This window comes from Etheostoma spectabile, chromosome 1 (assembly GCF_008692095.1).
Source record: "Etheostoma spectabile isolate EspeVRDwgs_2016 chromosome 1, UIUC_Espe_1.0, whole genome shotgun sequence".
Taxonomy (NCBI): Eukaryota; Metazoa; Chordata; class Actinopteri; order Perciformes; family Percidae; genus Etheostoma; species Etheostoma spectabile.
In genome coordinates, this window is record NC_045733.1 from 1589521 (window position 1) to 1607500 (window position 17980).

The 17980-nt window shown below is 40.4% G+C and overlaps 1 protein-coding gene across 3 annotated transcripts in view; it reads left to right on the forward strand.

The window, feature by feature from the left end:
• Positions 1-17980, forward strand: part of esrrga (estrogen-related receptor gamma a) — a 163962-nt gene that overhangs the window by 44062 nt on the left and 101920 nt on the right. The gene's annotated exons all lie outside the window — the stretch shown is intronic.

The following is a 17980-nucleotide window of genomic DNA, read 5'->3' on the forward strand; positions in this document are numbered from 1 at the left end:
TGTCCAAAACACTCAGTTGTCAGTTTATTTGGTACACTTAGCTAAAACCAATGTATTCTAATGCAAGAAAACCTTGATCAATGTTTTAATGTTCAGTTTTTGTTGAAACCTTTTAGAAGAGGTGTTGATTCAACTGTATGGCCATTTTGTGGTGGTGCTGTTGTTGTATTACATTATACAAAGAGGTGTTTCTATTATTTAGCCTACCTTAATTTATCTAAATATGGTGGACAACACCAACACAAACTACATTTATGTGTAGTGCTTTTCACATAACAGGAGTAAAATACAAACTTACAGTATGTGCAAACATGTTCACATACACATATGTCATTACCAACCACATCTCTTATCTGCCAAAGTGCATAAGCACTGGCAGGCACAAACAGACACACATACCCTTCATGCATACGCTCACATACACACACACACACCCAACCTCCTCTGCAAGTTGATAAGTGTGTTAGGAGGCAGGGAGAAATTATTAATTATCAGGCTAATGGGCACCAGGTTGAGTTCTGCTTCATTAAGCTCTAACTGTTTGTGTGTGTGAATGTTTGTGCTTGTGTATCAGAGGGCGGGGGGACCTCTGAGTAATACACAAAGATAGGTCCACATAAATTCGCATACACCCATGCACAGGGGGGTTTGTTTGCCAATCCAAGGACTGCACTTCACATATTCACTCATGCACACATACATGAAAAGACTTCTATAGAACCATAAATATATTTAAAATAAAAACTTTGAATTTTTTTTTTTTTAAATGTAACACTCACAACTTGAAGAACAGAAATGTAATCACAGCCGTGAAGACATTTGCTTCTGTGTAGCAGTTAAGCGGTTCCATAGACTTACATAAAAAACAGCTTAGACACTGAGTGCTTTTCATGGCTAGCATACTTGCATTGAATATAATTGCTAATGCTGAATATTAGACAAATTAGCCTTTTGAATATTGAGAGAAGGAACCTGAAGTTCAGTCTTCATATATTGGTTAGACTTTGATCAGTCCCTCTCAGTATCAACAACCCCCAATTGAACATGCAGTACATCAGTGAAGTGTACCACTTTGTGTGTCTATGTACAGTAAGTATGTGTGTTTTGTGCAGTGTTTTGCATGGTGATGCAGTTTGCTTCTATTCCACTCTATCCCTTGCAGGGTTGCAGGATTGTGCTGGCTACAGTATGATAAGTAAAACCAGCGTTGACGTTAATCTGTCTCACTCCCACTAGGAACGACAGATAAGGGGGAGAGAGAGGCTAAGGGAGGGTGAGACAGTGGAGGAAGTCAAAGAGAAAAAGTTATATTGTAATTATTTGGAATTAGATGGAGCTTTAACATAATTCAATTTTAGCTTGAGTAAAACAATAAATATTTTAAATGTATTTTAAGAATATTGTTTGGTATTTTGGCTTGGTTGGATAATTCACAGTTCAGTAAAGGAGTAGAGAAAGGGAAAGATAGACAGAAGGGGGTGACGAGTAACGAAGTTCCCCGGTCGGATTCCAATCGAGGAAATTGCAATTATATGTTATACTTCTTAGACCTTTGGGCCACTAGAGTGCCTGTTTTGTAAACATTTCAAAGCATTCCATGCAGCATAGCCTAAAACATTAGAAACAAACATATGTAATAAGCAGTCACCCTTTGACATTGTGTCTTGACATAGGGCCAAAAAATGTCTTATTAAGTGAATGCATTTACCTGCTCAACAATCTTCTGTCAATCTACATACGGCTAAAATAAAGAAAACTAATTTTGCTTCAGGTTTTTTTTGTGCTCAACGGCCCAATGCTAGTAAAACAGTTTGTCGGGCAAGATGATTGGCCAGTAGCTGGCCGGTTCGAGCCAGTGATATTGTTTTTTCCAATCAAAGTCACAAGTCAGTTCTTAGTAATTTGATGCTAATGTTAGGTGCAACACGTTATTGTAACGTAGTTTAGAAATGGAGTTTACACAGAAAGAGTCCACACATGCTGTGGACCTTCAGTAGCGGCTGCAGCTACTTAAACTTAGCCAGACCGGAGCTGCTGTCCGCTCGCCTCTGGGAGCTAGCTAGTAATATTAGTGTACATTGCAGCCCCTAAGCAGCTCCGGCCTGGCTTTGGTTGAGGTGCTGCACCCAACGTTAACCCAGTTGCAGCTGCAGCCTCTGCTGTTTGCTGCTTTCTGCTCTCCTCCTGGCGAAGTACTTTCCTAAAGGCTGGGAGTGAGGCGGAGAGACGGCGGGGTGCGCTAATGATTACAAGCTAACGTTAGCTAAGTCAGTTTCTGCAGTAAAGTGCTCAAACGCTGTCAGTAAATCTACAATCATTTCAAAAGTTTTCCCCCTCTTTTTTCAGGCCAGTGAAATATACAAGGGGCCAGTAAAACCCTGATCTAGGTCACAGTTTTGCGAAAATCTTTCCTAAATCTTATCAGCTTAACGTTGAGTTTGAATTTAAAAGTCTGAGTCAAACACTCTATCAACAGTGTGTGTGATAGCATACGGCTATTTGTGATTTTTTTTTGTGGGCATGTGTGTTTCCCTATAAATAGCGCTGATGGTAACATAAGCAGGGGCCCAGTGGTTTTTCCTATTGATTAGCTGGCTGGCTAATGCTCCCACCACTTGTACACATACACACACCACACACACACACACACACACACACACACATACACATACACACTACTGCACTGCACTGCACTAATGAGAGTTGGTTAAGACCCCAGAGGAACAACTAACCGCCACTTTACCCCGTAGAGAGAAAGGGTGTGGAGAGAGATAGAGAGAACATGAAAAAAAAGTTTACAAAAAAAGAGATGTAGAATAAAGCAGATATAGAGAGCATGAGGAGAAACATAAGGAAACAGAAAGCTGGAAGGTACAGAACATGATCATATAAGTAATACCAAACAGAGTGATGAAATAAATCCAGTCTGGCCTTAATGTTTGCTTAAGAAGCCCCTGAGTGGTGTCGTCTTGCTGTCAATGTGTGTATCCCTGTGTCTGGATGTATGTGTGTGCTAGAATTACCCAGAATGCTTTAGCGATTGACTGGCTGGCTAATGGCGGTCTCTGTTTTCCTATGATGGTCATTGACTAGGCCTCCTCATCAATACAGCTATTCTAGTGTGTGTGTATGTGGGTTTGGTTGTGGTTGTGGGGTTGTGGTCATGTGTGTGGGGTCATGTGTGTTTTCTTTATGAAAGAAATTACCTCTACTTGGGAACTCCAGAGTTCCTTACACCAACTTCTTTCGTCATTTCTTAACATGTCTTTTCTTTACCGTTTATGTATCATATCAAGATGTCATCTTATGGAGACCAAGTGGTATGTTTACATTTGGATTGCAATATGATTTTACTGTGATATTCACATTGACACACTGTTGTTTTAGGCATTTTGCTGTTCAGTTCATGCGCGTAATCAGTAATGAGCCAGGGCTGGCCCGTCTTGCCAAGTTTGATCAAAATATGTTTTGTTATGAAAAAAATTCAAGGGTATGTAAAAACAGAAGTAGAAACAGAAGTACTGTAGTTGTGTGTTTTTAATGTGTCTTCTCTTCTGATTAAAACAAAATTGTTTAACCAGAGAATAAGGATCAAACAATTAGGAAGCCTTCAGAACGTAGGTGGTTGCTATGGTAACAACAGGCCGACTCTCGGGACTGCCTTCAGCGGCTAACGTTAGCGAGCTGGCTTTATAGACAATGCACCATGGATGTGTTACGCAATGTACTGTTAAAAGTTACCGCGACAACAATGGCTTCAATTTGAAGTGGTACGGACAGTTTTCTTGGATGGAAAACAGTGTAAATAAGGACTTTTAAGGAGTTTTAAGAATAAATATTTTTTGCAGCATGTGCAGACATTTCCTAAGGGGGTAAGCCTCTCCTCTCTAAGTCTAGTTCCTATGGTGCCATTTTACTGCTATGAAGTACTCACCCGGCGTTAGCATTCCCCTGACCACCATTCATTTTTATGTCATTTTGACAGTGAATGACTTTACATCTGAATTGTTTAAAGACTTTATTTTTCCATTGTTTATTTCTAAAGAAACACAACAATGTATAATTACCTTGTATCTCACGTTGTGACTCCGTAGCAGATGTTTTTGTAAAAATAGGCTAACGATTGTGTCATAACCACGCGACTTGCTGTCACATAGTCGACAAATCACTGTATTGTCAAGAGAAGCTCGCAACCAGTTTTGACTTACATTAGCTGTTAAGGTTTAATTACTAATGTTAACTAGCATTTTAGTTAGCAATAATTAGCCTGTGCCTATGTTATCTCCTATCATGTACCTATGCTCTCCGTTACAAGATTGGGAACTATTGAGAGTTCTCTTGGCACAGCAACCAGAAGCCTTACAACTTTCCGACACTGCTCACGTCACGTCTACGTCATCAAGCTCAGTTGGGGGCTGCGCAGTAACGCTCAGCACTTACCGGAAAAGTGCTTCTAATATCCTTCACTGGTGTCCGTCTAGACCAACGAGATTTGTTGGTCCATTTCTTTAACTGTCCATGCCATTTCCCCAGCAGAGCTGACAGCCTACAATGTGTTTTATGCTTCTTGCGTTATTATTTAAGTACCCTAGTAACCGTCCTATTTAGTAAAAAATGGTGAATACTGAGGATGGCTTCTAGCTAAAATGTGTCGTTGTGTTTTGTGAATGCACAAAGGATATGTTACATGTGTGATTTCTGTCTGATGTAGGCTTTTCTGTGTCATATAGTATGTAAACGCCTTTTCTGATGTTTGGGTTCATCTTTACTTGCCATTTTGTGCAATAAAATGGTACATTTTATAGCGGTGCTGTGCAGAGCCAATGCTGCTGGTTCTGCCGATGCAAATATATTTGAGCCTGAATAGGTTAACATTGAGAGGTTTTTGGTCTATATTGTTGTGTACAAACTTTTTAGACTGAGATCCAACACAGACACGGCTTTACAGAAGAAATGGGTCATGTAACGCAAAATTAAACCATATCCATATAAACCACACTACAGCAAATGCAAGGACATTAGGTGCACCGGCGAGACCTAGAGGAAAAATGTTACTTGCGCCCTACAGCCCTGTGAGCCAACAGACACTAACTAGCACCAACTAGCACTGGTCACTGCTATTGTCTGAAAAGGGGGAGGGGTAGATTGGCTTTGAAAAAAACCCGGAGCGTTCTATAAAATGACGCATTTAAAAAAAAAAAAAAATGCTCGATCACGCAAATTTGATCGTGGGAAGTCAAAATCGTGATTGTGATTAAGATTCGATTAATTGTGCAGCCTTAGTTTAAACCATTGACTTACTCTTTAAATACATGGCCTTTGCTTAGTGATGCGCCACAGCTTGTCTGATATTGAAGTAAGGTATGCTTAGATAGATAGATAGATAGATAGATAGATAGATCCAAAAAATGGGAAATTATAGTGTTACAGCAGCAAAATCAGTCACACAACACAGAATATGAATATAAATTAAATACTAGGATACAATAAACATACATACAATATACATGAAATAATAATAGAATAAAATACAAGAACAAATATTTGAATATAACCAAGTTGGGAATGCAAAAATGTGCAACTGCTTAACTAGTATGAGAAATATGTAGATAAACCTATTGTGCAGGTTGCACTTAGTGCAGTACTGTGATGTATCAGAGTCTTATCTAGCACCCAGTTATGAGGTGTTAAAAAGTTTTATTGCCTGTGGTAGGAATGATTTCTTGTAGCGGTCCGTGCGACATCTAAGCTGTCGGAGCCTCTTATAGAAGGTGCTCCAATGTTGGACCAGTGTGGGGTGGAGGGGGTGGTCGGGTTTATCCATGATAGACAACAGTTTGTTCAGTGACCCCCCCTCCACCACAGCTTCAAACGTGTCCTGTTTGCAGCCGATCACAGAGCCAGCCTTCCTGATCAGTTTTTAGTTTGTTCAGTCTGTTTGTGTCTCTGGCTCCGATGCTGCTGCCCCAGCAGATGGCGGAGGATAACAGAGCGCTGGCCACAACAGACTGGTAGAACATCTCCAACATTTTGCTGAACACATTGAAGGATCTCTGCTTCCTTGGGAAATAGAGTCTGCTCATCCCCTTCTTGTTAACAGCAGTACTGTTGGTTTTCCAGTTAAGCCTGTTGTCGATGTTGACACCTAGGTATCTGTACTCCTCAACTATGTCCACGTCTCTTCCCAGGATGCAAAGGGGCTGCGTAGCTGTTTCTTTCGTTCTGAAGTCAATCACTATCTCTCTGGTCTTATCCACGTTCAGCAGCAGGTGATTCTTACTAGACCACTCCACAAAGTCATCCACCAGCGCTATGTACTCTCCCTTCTGTCCATCCCTTATACACCCAGCAACTGCAGAGTCATCAGAAAACGTCTGTAGGTGACATGACTCTGAGTTAATATTACAGGTCATTAAATAAAAATGTAATTGTAATGCAATGATTTAAACCCGAATCCAAAATAATGTTCAATTAGAGGGAATTGTTGGAAAAGAGGTGTGAGGTTGATATTACTGTCCACTTCATCTCGTCCAGTGCCTTTATATGCATACCGCAATACATCTTTTAAGTTCATTCCTCTCTCCGCATCATCATGGCACCGTTTTGTTCCTCTCCTCTCCTCACATCCCCTACCTGTCTCTTTTCCTCTCCTCCCACCTTTCTCCCCTCAGTTTGGAACGGATTTGGTCTCACAGACACCCAGCAAGACTATCACCACTCCACCCAGGAGACCACTCATCTTCTCTCCCTTAAACTCTCCCCCATTCACCACCTACCCCCCTCCGTCCTTCCATCCATCCACCCATCTATCCATTCATTGATTGCCACTATTCCTGGACTCCTGTTATCCCACTCCTGATCCAGCTCGGGTTCCCCTTCTCTTCCCACCACATTTAGTGGAAACATCTGTGTGTGTGTGTGTGTGTGTGGTGTGTGTGTGTGTGTGTGTGTGTGTGTGTGTGTGTGTGTGTGTGTGCGTGTGTGCGTGTGTGCGTGTGTGCGTGTGTGCGTGCGTGCACTAACCTCAGTATTTCTCCCTTTTCTTTTTGAGTGTCACATTTGATTAATTATCAAATCTGCCCAAGCATTTTTTGATAATCACAAAAAATATACATTAATTTAATTTCACTGTTGATGGAAGAACAAGACAGGAATTTACTCAAATCAATACGTGATCACTTTTTATCTACTCAAAATACAAGATTGCAGCACTTGAAAAAAAAGCACACGCACAGATACTTTCTACTAAATGTGACTAAATTCCATGCTCATTAGTTGCAACAGGGCTCTTGCTGCATAGTCACCTCTAAATGGCCTAAGTGGCTCAAGTATTGATAATCTATAAGAAATGGTCAATTCTATGAGAAAAGCTGACTTAATCAATAGCCTGATTATGCTGGTAAGAGGTGAGCTCTTTCCCAATTCATTCATCATTTACTAGCTTAATCATTCATTTCATTATTATAGTTTTTTTAACAGATAACTTTTTAAAGTTTTTTTAATAATTTTTGTCTTCAAGGGACATTGAGGTCAGCAGTATGCACCATCTGTGCAGCAGTACACAAAATATCTAATGACTTATTTTAAATCCACAAAAAAAGTAAAAAAAAAAAAAAAAATTGATATTACTCGAAACTATCAAGTGGTAATGCTGATAATTCTGAGTAGACACACGCTCATGGAAGCATAAATTATGTAGTCTTTTTGCAGAGACAGAGACACATCTTTCTATACATACGGTTCTCCTGCTTCTCTCTTTCTCTTCATAGTTTGGATATAAATGAGGAGTTGCCTTTGATTTTCAGGCACCATGTAAATAAATTCTGAAGATAATGCATAATCATAATTAGTTTGCACACTACACAATGAAAGTCTGTTTAAGTGGCCCAAGATCTCCTCTCCTCTCCTCTCCATGGGCTCTTCTTCCTCTCTCGGAGTGAACAGAAAGCTGTCTGGCAGAGGAGAGGTGGATTGTGCCTCTGTGTGTGTGGACACAACTGTCATTGCAGGGTTTGATGTCACTGGGCCTAATTGTCTTTCATGTGAACACAAGAGAGAGGTGTTTGGCAAGCACAGGGTAAAGAGAGAGAGAGGACACAGGAAGAAGAGGGTTGAGAGGGGACAATAAAGTGGGGATAAGTGGAAAAAGAGGACAAAAGGAAAACATGGGTGAGACAGAAAAAAGAATGAGTTGTCAGAGCTGTCAAGGCAATGTTCCTTTCCTTCATTATTCTTTTTAAATTAGCAAGCGACATGCTGTGAGGGACTTTTTCATCGTATTCCTCTCTCCTGCTTGTCACCCCATCTGGGGGTAATGGATTCAGTGCAGTAGTGTTGAGTTTTTTGTTTCCAAAATTCATATTACAGTGAACTTACTACTTGCGCCACCAGTCTGACCTTAGTCTCGCATTGCCAGACACTCCTCCAAAGCATGCTAAAGGAGGGTCTGGCTAGTCGAGTAGGAATGGGAGGAAAGCGTGCTCTGATTTAATGGCATTTCTTTAAACCAATCAGAATTGCCATGGGCGGTGCTTAACTCCGCACAGAGCCGCTGCAAAATAGTTACCATGGAGAAAGAGAGACAAAAAGAGTGAGAAAAAGCAATTCCCCTATTGCTCTCATTTTACATGTGTGTGTGTGTCTCTGATTGGATGTGTGTTTTGTGTGCAAACTAACTCACTTTAGCTATTAAAGTAGGTGACAGCTGTATAAAACACCTATGATTTAGCTGCTTTTGGAGAACAAAAAAACATCCAAGTGCGCAAGGACAGATAGTATAGCTAGCTGTTTCAATTTACCCTGCAGAGATCTGAAGAGCAGTCAATAATATTCCTTAATAATACACCGAATTTAAAATCCCAACACAAAGAAGGTGGAAGGAAATGGAAAATATATGTATTCGTCAAAATTTCCTGGGCCCCAGAGCAAAGTGTAACATCAAGGATATAGACTAGTCTGACCTTAACTCTCATCCCAACTTGTTCATGTTTCTTAATAACACACCTGAAATAACACACATCCCCTTAAAAGAAGTGAGAACCAGCTACAATATACTAGCTTTGTAGGATTTTCCTTCTTTAGTTAAGATGAAAAAAATCATCTGTCCTAGACACAGCAGTTCGAGCTCTAATACACTTTGTGAATTTTTCACTGTGTAGTTCTTGTACTGCCAGCCTGGCTCTTTAACGCGTGCCGCAACTCACTTCGCTGTGTGGAATTTGTTTGAAAAGCCTGGTAAGTGATGCAGGGCTGAGAACTTAGAAAGAGGCTGCCGCATGTGATTAGTGCACACAGAATGTGTGTTGCATTTCTCTCTGAGACACTTTTAACTGGGCCTCTTAAATTACCATGGAGAAAGAGAGACAAAAAGAGTGAGAAAAAGCAATTCCCCTATTGCTCTCATTTTACATGTGTGTGTGTGTCTCTGACTGGGTGTGTGTTGTGTCTGCAAACTAACTCACTTTAGCTATTAAAGTAGGTGACAGCTGTATAAAACACCTATGATTTAGCTGCTTTTGGAGAACCAAAAAAACATCCAAGTTCGCAAGGACTCAAAGCACCCTTTAAAGGTGATCATAGCATTGAAGCTGAATTAAGATATTTGTTGTTTTTTGTAAAAGTGTGAGATATTTAGACAGCTTCAGTACTGTTTGTGCTTGCACAACTGTACCCTCTTTTTTTTTTGCCATAGAGCAATCCAGTGAACCTTGTGGGGAACTCAACCTAGTGGCATGTAATGTAAACACAATGATAATAATTAGTCATTGATGCAATGCACGTTTGAAGATGGTCTTTTCTATTATAAGTCAGAAAGAGGGAACTCTGAAGAGTGGGATTTATCTTAAGGCATTTCACTTCACAAATAATATTTTTTTTTTATCAAATAATATTTAGGGAATCGTTAAAGAAAGTATAGGTGGTTCAGAAGGAAATGGGTTGTGATTAATGTCATGAATTATATTTTGTCCCATTCAACCAATGTGGTGGAAGTAGGACAAAGGCTACATCACTAAGCCACAGAGATGTAAAAACTAAGAGAAAGGGCATTAATGTTCTAAATATTCTGTGTCATTGGACCAAGTCCTCTGGGTCTGTATTAGTGTCAATGTCTTTGCTCGAGCAGTAGATTGAATGCACTTCCACATACCTTTATGGAAATGAAGTGACACACACACACACACACATATACAGGGTGGGACAATCAGGTCATTCCAAGGTAAAAGGACTTAGATATTGTGAAATATTCATACTTTAGAGGTGCCGCGTGTGTGTGTGTGTGTGTGTGTGTGTGTGTGTGTGTGTGTGTGTGTGTGTGTGTTTGTGTGTGTGTGTGTGTGTGTGTGTGTGTGTGTGTGTGTGTGTTTCAAGCTCATGACTGCTACAAGCAGTTCTTTTAATTGAGGTCCTGACGCCTCAAGCAAAATGCTTAGGAGAAAGATAAAACCTGCACAGTGGTGGGTAAACACACACATACCAACACAACAATGTTGACCTTAAAAAAACTAAATAAAAAAAGTTTGTTATCATGCAGTCAGTACTAATGCAGTACGATGTAGGTTTCTTTCTGCCCACTGTCAGTGAATACATGCATTGATAACATGTTAGTTATTACTGTAATTGCATTTCACATTTCTTACCATGTTAAGGATAGTCTGGTTTCAGGGTTTGCATGTGGCAAAACCTGACATAGACTTACTTCCACTGGCTCAAAATGCACCCAAGAAAGAGTTTAATTTGTATTGAATTCGGAATATAATTAGATTATTTAGATGTAGATTTTTCTCTCCTCCAAAGTGTAGTGTCACAGGCTTGTCTAGCACAAAAATTGATACAAGGTATTAACGGCATTGATCAGGTTATTTACACTTCAGTAACTTTTTTACTACATGGATAGCTTTATACATATAGCTTACTTTCCAGCATATAGTCTTTAAAGCTACATAGTGCAACGGTTGTAGTTTGTTATCAAAATCTGTGTTGCCTATTCACAAACTTTTTTTTTTTTATGAATATTGACCACCGCCATCAATTTTAGGTATGCTTATGGGCATTACATTTGCGCTTGCATGAACAGGGGTAGACTCTCCATAGTCATGCGCCATCTTGAAATACGTTGGCCGGTAAGGGACATACAGGCTACACTGCTCCGCCTTTTGCGTTTTCGACTCCTAGCTACTGCCAATGAGTATCGTCAGTTCCTGGCCCCTGCAAGTTTGAAGAAGGAAACATGGAGGACCACACGTATTCAAAATCCAAAGTTCAGAAACTGGAGTCTTCTTCTTCACCCAGAAAAAGAAAAGAGCAAGAGACTGGTGTCATCAGAAAAAAAGAGTGAACATTGGAGCTGCTTTAGACGCACACACCACATCCCAACTAGTTCATTATCCTCCGGACCGCTGCAGTCTCTTTTTCTTTCTCTCTCCTTTCCGTCGGGTGCCGCGCGTGCCTGCTCACGGTGTGAAGCGAGCGTCTGCGCCACTCTCTGACGTGCACTCCAACAACCACGGCTGATAGACCTCCTTTTGGACACTTTTGCTTTTTGAAGTGTGATGGCTACCGTAGCTGCAATACGTACTTTGACTGCGTGGCGAGAGAGAGTTGATTGCGATATGTGATATCAACTCAATTCAATTCTTAAACAATGTAGCTTTAAAGCACTTAGTCTCAAGCTAAACCCAGCCGAAAGAGAAGCAGTGCTTGTTTTACCGAATTTGGAATGGCAATTTATGAAACCTACTTGACATTTCTGTTGGATCTCTGCTGTAATTCCACAGCCTACCTCACTGTATTTTGAAATGTCATTTGATTAACTTAATCAACTGCAGGTCACAGTAACTCGAGACTCAGGAGGGGTGAATGGTTTGGGTGCTGCCAGTGTAGTTGCATTTGTCTACAAATCTCACCAGAGGTCATAGATAACAGATTACATTAAAAAATAACACTGAGTATATTATCAGCTATGATGTAAAGGATCACTTCCTCACTGGTCTTACACTTATCCTGTGTGTGTGTGTGTGTGTGTGTGTGCGTGCACGTGCACGTGCCTGACATACAGTAGATAAACCCACCTCACTAAAAGCACAGGCCTGGTGGTATTTCTCCATATCAGAATTTTAGATATTAAATGTTTGATTAAAGATATTATAACACACATTTTTACCTCAAACACATGCCCCCAACTCTCGTGTGTGTGGGATCTGTGGATAATGGTTGCTATAAGCCTTTTTAAAAAAACATGTATTTTTCTCTTCTAAATATTGACCTTCACTAAATGGTTTATTGAAGATAAAGTTTCTGCCAATTTTAAACTTTGACTGGTTGCACGGATAACAAGTACATGAGGCCGAAAAGGTGTGGTGTGTTTGCCTTTGTGCATGGTTATTTGCCTGTTACAATAAGTGTATGTCTGTGCACATATCTGCATTTTTAAAGATGTGTGTGTGTGTGTGTGTGTGTGTGTGTGTGTGTGTGTGGTGTGTGTGTGTGTGTGTGTGTGTGTGTGTGTGTGTGTGGTGTGTTTAAATTAGTGATTGCTATTATAAACAAAAGTAGATATACTCTGGATAGTGTATCTGTAATTTACAGTGTTTGTGGTTTCCTGTGTTATCTGCCCTTTAGGAACTCTGATAACGGGTTCTCACTACAGCCAGGTTTCTGAACCTTATCAAGATCTCTCTCTCTCTCCCTTGTTCCCACTCTCTAGCTCTGTCTCTCTCTTAAAAGCTAATGGATTACACAAGGACATCTGTGAAGGCATGCACAGGCACACATTACCATGTGTACTCACTGCATGAAACTAAATGCCACTGAAATGTATTCTTAGCACCTTGCACAAGCAGTACCTTAAAATGCATTTAAGGGTATCTACCGTTTTTTAAACCTGGACAGTATTTTCCTATGTTTTTATTTCTAAGTGACTGATGGGAACAACAATCTTTGACATTGGTCCAGTATTAAGCGATATTGCTGCAGTCAGCAGTGGCAAAACAAGCAATGGAAGTTAATAGGGAAATTGTCCAGCTTGTATTTACCTTTACAAAAGTGCTTGTTTTGCCTCCCATACTTCTAGTACACTAGTATATGTGGAAGTGCAGAAATAATTTGTGGTGCTAATTAAGAGGTATTGTAGTGCTCTGGTCACACAACGAACACAACGAGAACCCCAAGGATGGAGAGAGAGAGAGGTGTTCCCCTCCCTCCCTACTTTCCACCCACCTTCTAATCCCTTAAAAGCACTTACGAGATTGGCGCTGCCCGCCTGCCTCTGCCTGCCCGTCTACCCGTTGGGTGCCACAGCAGCTGATTGGAGGAATCGAGGCTTCTAATTGGATCATGAGGGTGTGATGCAGGCGACAGCAGCCACATTATGGGAAGCTGACTTTGTGCAGTGTAACCCTGCCAGGATGACCCCTTCCCCGTGTGTGTGTGTGTGTGTGTTTTGTGTGGTGTGTGGTGTGTGTGTGTGTGTGTGGTGGTGTGTGTGTGTGTGTGTGTGTGTGTGACCTCAATGTGACTAAGAGCCTCCGCTCATCAAGGCGGCTGGCTGAGGCTGCAGGAGAGGATGGATTGATGAAGAGCGGATAGGAAAGTAGAAGAGAGGAGAAAATTGAGTAAAAATAAAAGGAAAAAAGAGAGGGACGGCTGAAAAGAGAATGTGGAGAGAAGATGGAGATATTAGCACAGTATTAAGGGCACTATGCTTCAATTTTCCTTTTTTACACATTTTTCCTTCCTTTCTGACAGTAGGGGGTAAGGTAGGATTGATGACATGATGCAGTGAATTAATCCCCCTGAACTTTGTGCCTGTATGTGTGTGTGTGTTGGTGTCTTTCACTTTGGTGCAAAGTGACTGTGCTGTCCGTTACGGTGTAAATTGATAGCGTCACTGCTCTTTGCCGCATTACGGGGAGCATGGAGCTGTACATTCAGTTTCCTAACTGCATTTTATATCACACCATCATGCACACCTGATCCCACAGACCTGAATGATACACCAGCAAGGACTATTCCTAAGCATTTTAACTTGCATGCTTCCTTTTTAAGCTTTATGTTGCATTTGTTCTATTTTAAAGTATTGTTTAAGTAGTTAATATTAATATATCCAACCAAAGATGCCACCTATACACTGTGAGCTTTTTAATTCTTATGATTCACTATAACTTTTCTACAGTTACAGCTTGGCCCATTCACTCTTTTTTGTTTTTTTACAAAAGCAAAACCTTTAATAATTTCACAGTGAAATAATTGAGAAAGCCAACCATTTAAAGTACCATAACCCTTTTTTTATAGATGTGGTGTGGAAATGGACATGCTCGGTAATACAGATGACAGAAAATAAACTTTTTGGCAACAGCACATTATTTTCTAAAGAGATGTATACAAAGTTAGTGATCAGAGGCATACAGCCTGCAAACTATTTTTAGTTAGTTATTAGTAAACTCTGAAATAGATTTCCCAACTGTTGACAAAATTCTGTTGCAAATGTGTGGTTGTGTTTCTGGGCTGGTGCGTATCGACACTACGTGTCTCTCTTCTGTCAGTGTGGTAGTTTTGACCTTAATAACCAGCTCATTGTAGCTCAACAGGATTTCCCATTGTGTGTGTGTTTGTGAGCTTGTGCGTGTGTGCATGTGTGCGTGTACGGATGTGGGTGTTCAATTGAGTGTGGATTTGTGAGTGTGTCTGACCATATTGGGTTTACTGGTATATTTGTGTATGTGAGCATGTGAGTTTGTTTGTGTGTATGTGTATGTATGTGTGCTTGGTGTGTCAGTGAAGTGCAGCTGTACAGCAGGGGCGTCTGATCCCTCCACCTTTTAAGAACATCAGAGGGTGTGAAAAGCACTGATTGCCCTAACCGCTCTCATTGGGACTCAAACCCCCGGCTTAGTTGTGCTTGAGCGAGTTTAGAGAGACAAGAGAGGGAGAGGGAGAGGTGTGTGTGAAGGGAAGAGGGAATATAGGGAACAGGGGAGAGACGGGGGGCCAGGAGAGGGAGGGAGTGAATTAGTCTGGAAGTGATGAAGGAGACGAGAGGAAGTCAGGGTTAGCTCGGGTAAGAGTGAGTACACAAGCAAATTTGAAGTGAGAGGGACATGGTAAGAAAACACGAGATTGGAGGAGAGGGAGGAGGCTGAAAGAAGATGGGTAGAGAAGAATGTAATGTTTTTTACCTCTTCTTTAAATCTTTAAATGTTGTGTTCAAGCTGCATATAATAACATCACTAAAAATGAAACTTACCCAACACATCAATCAGGTGCTGACCTGTTTCCACAATGAAAAAGGTGTGGGGATTAAGTAAGCAGGATGCCAGACAAGACAGCTGTACAATAATTCTGCCTGCGTTGTTTTACCTGACCTTCAAAGGTGTAGAGGGGGTGACCCTTTGAAATGTCTATTTGATGACAAAGCTCAAGTCTTGGGTTGGAAAGCCTGTTAAAGTGGCTGGGGAAGGCAGTGATGCACTGCAAGTTCTGGGATTGTTTCTTTGTGCTTGAACTTGTGCTCTGTTGCCCCTTTTCTACTGTAACACTTTTATTGAGGGTGAATACATGAGTTTGGAGTCATATTTGGTGATCCACAACACTTCCACAATTGAATTTAAATTGGAAAATGTTTTAATTGTGCTGTGGGATTGGAGGGACCTGACAATTACAAATTTAGAAATAAGAAAAGGAACATGTATTAGATATGTTTCTTTTATGCTCTTGTATGACGGAGAGTTAAGTTTCTCCCTAGATGTTTTAGTAGATAAGATGATAAAATTGTTGTTATAGTCATATATCTTTCGCAGGATATGTAAACATTGTTCTCACTTTCTCCTTTCCTTCCTATTGAAAAAGTTAAAACCTCTTTGTGTGTGTGTGTGTGTGTGTGTGTGTGTGTGTGTGTGTGTGTGTGTGTGTGTGCGCGCGTGCGTGCGTGCGTGCGCTCAATGTCATTTAGGGTTTAAACGCAGTGTTGACTGTGTAGAGCAGAGTGAAGCACAAGACCTGCTGACTGATATCCACTGACATTCAACACATTAAGCCCTACACACTATCTACACGGGGTGAAAGTGCTGTTTAGTCTCTGCCAGCTGCATAAAGATACAAGCCTTTAGCCTAACCTAGAATTTATTTTTCTGTGACCTTCACAAGAAAATCATGCAGTGGATGGAATGTGAGAAATACAAAATATATAAAAATGCATAGGAATAATAAACATACACAGCAGTATGTTGTCCTTTATTAATGTAATTAGAATTCATGAAGCCACAGTACATTTGGTAACTAACAAAATGACATTTGTCATTTAATTTGTTAGTCTCATTCATGATGACCTCAACATAACTTTAATTTGAGGGCAATAAAGGAAATCCTGAAAAATATGAAGGGTGTACAAGAGTTTATGGAAGGGTAGATGAGGTCAAGATGGAAAAAAGGAATCAAAGTGGACAAAACAAGAAGGTGGTAAGGATGAACAAATTGGGGAGGATTTTTAATTTTATTTTGTAATTTAAGATTTATATATTAATGAAGGCCCATTATTATTTTTTGTAATACATTTTTTTCTTCTTCTTTTTTTACATATTGAACAAAAAAACAGTGACAAACAATTACAACAATACACAGATGAGAACGCTTCCCAGGGCCAACAAAAAAAAGGCAGGGGGGAGACAAAACGACACACGCAGAAACAGACACACATACAGACAGACACAAGACAAGGGCCCAAAGACCTGCGCAAGTGACCTCACAGAGTCAGTAATGCACCGCCACATGTCCAGAGTCTTCCCTGTGACACCATTTATCCGCGTTGTGAACAGTTCCAAATAGACCACATCCAGGGAGGAAAGGGTCCACGTGTGGATAGACAGGTCATGTGGTGTTTTCCAACAGGTTGCAATCATCCTCTTTGCAGCTGTAAGTCCAGCAAACACAGCACACATGAGTTGCAGAGAGCTCAAAGGCTGACAGATAATTCAGAATTAAGACCTTAACAGTAACAGGCTCAGTAATATTAAACAAGGCGGAGATTTTGGATACAATACTGTTCCAGAACTGACCAACGGGAGCGCACTCCCAGAACATGTGTCGATATGTACCGTGTCCTTTAATTGGTCAGAAAATGCATAAAGGGCTTCCCAATAGGATGAATGGGCAATGGCCTCTGCCAAGGTGCACACAACATTGAAATCTGCACCAACAATAAAAGAACAGTCCATTAACTCCAGCATTTGATTGGTGAGCGTATTATAGAAATTGCCATCAAAAACATTAGTCGCATAAGCTGACACAAATGCAATTTTTCTGGCAACAAATTCTGTTGTGGAGATCACAATCCTGCCTGTATCTCCTGACCAAGAGGACAACACTATAAGTGGGAGATTTAGTTTGACAACAATGGCCACACCTTTTGTTTTTGAGCTATTTTTGAGGATGCAATTGTGTGATAGAATCTATTGACTGAACGACCGGTGTCCACCTGCAGTAAATGAGTCTCCTGTAATAATGCAATGTCAACATTTCTCTTTTTTGTAAGCCCAGAGTTCTGGCTTGTTTATGAAGAGCATTCAGTCCACCACCATTCCAAACTAAAAATGAAAGATCACCCATTATTAAAAAGCTGCGTTCTAAATGAAAGTACATGTGGATATTGCTACTGCCTTTCATTTTGCTAAATCCTGAAAATAGTGCATCCACAGTTAAGTCCCGCAACACACAAAACATAAAACAACAAAAACACATAACAACAACAGGCGAGACATAGGGCTGCACGATTATGACCAAAATGATAATCACGATTATTTTGATCAAAATTGAGATCACGATTAATTATCACGATTATATTTTGATTTTGACCAAAACAAATTTTGTCATATATTCTATTTATAACTGCTTTTACATCCATATTGTGCTACATTCCTCTTATGTTGAAGTTGAATGTTGTACATACATACAGCTACAACACATGTAAATGAAAATTATCTGAAATAAA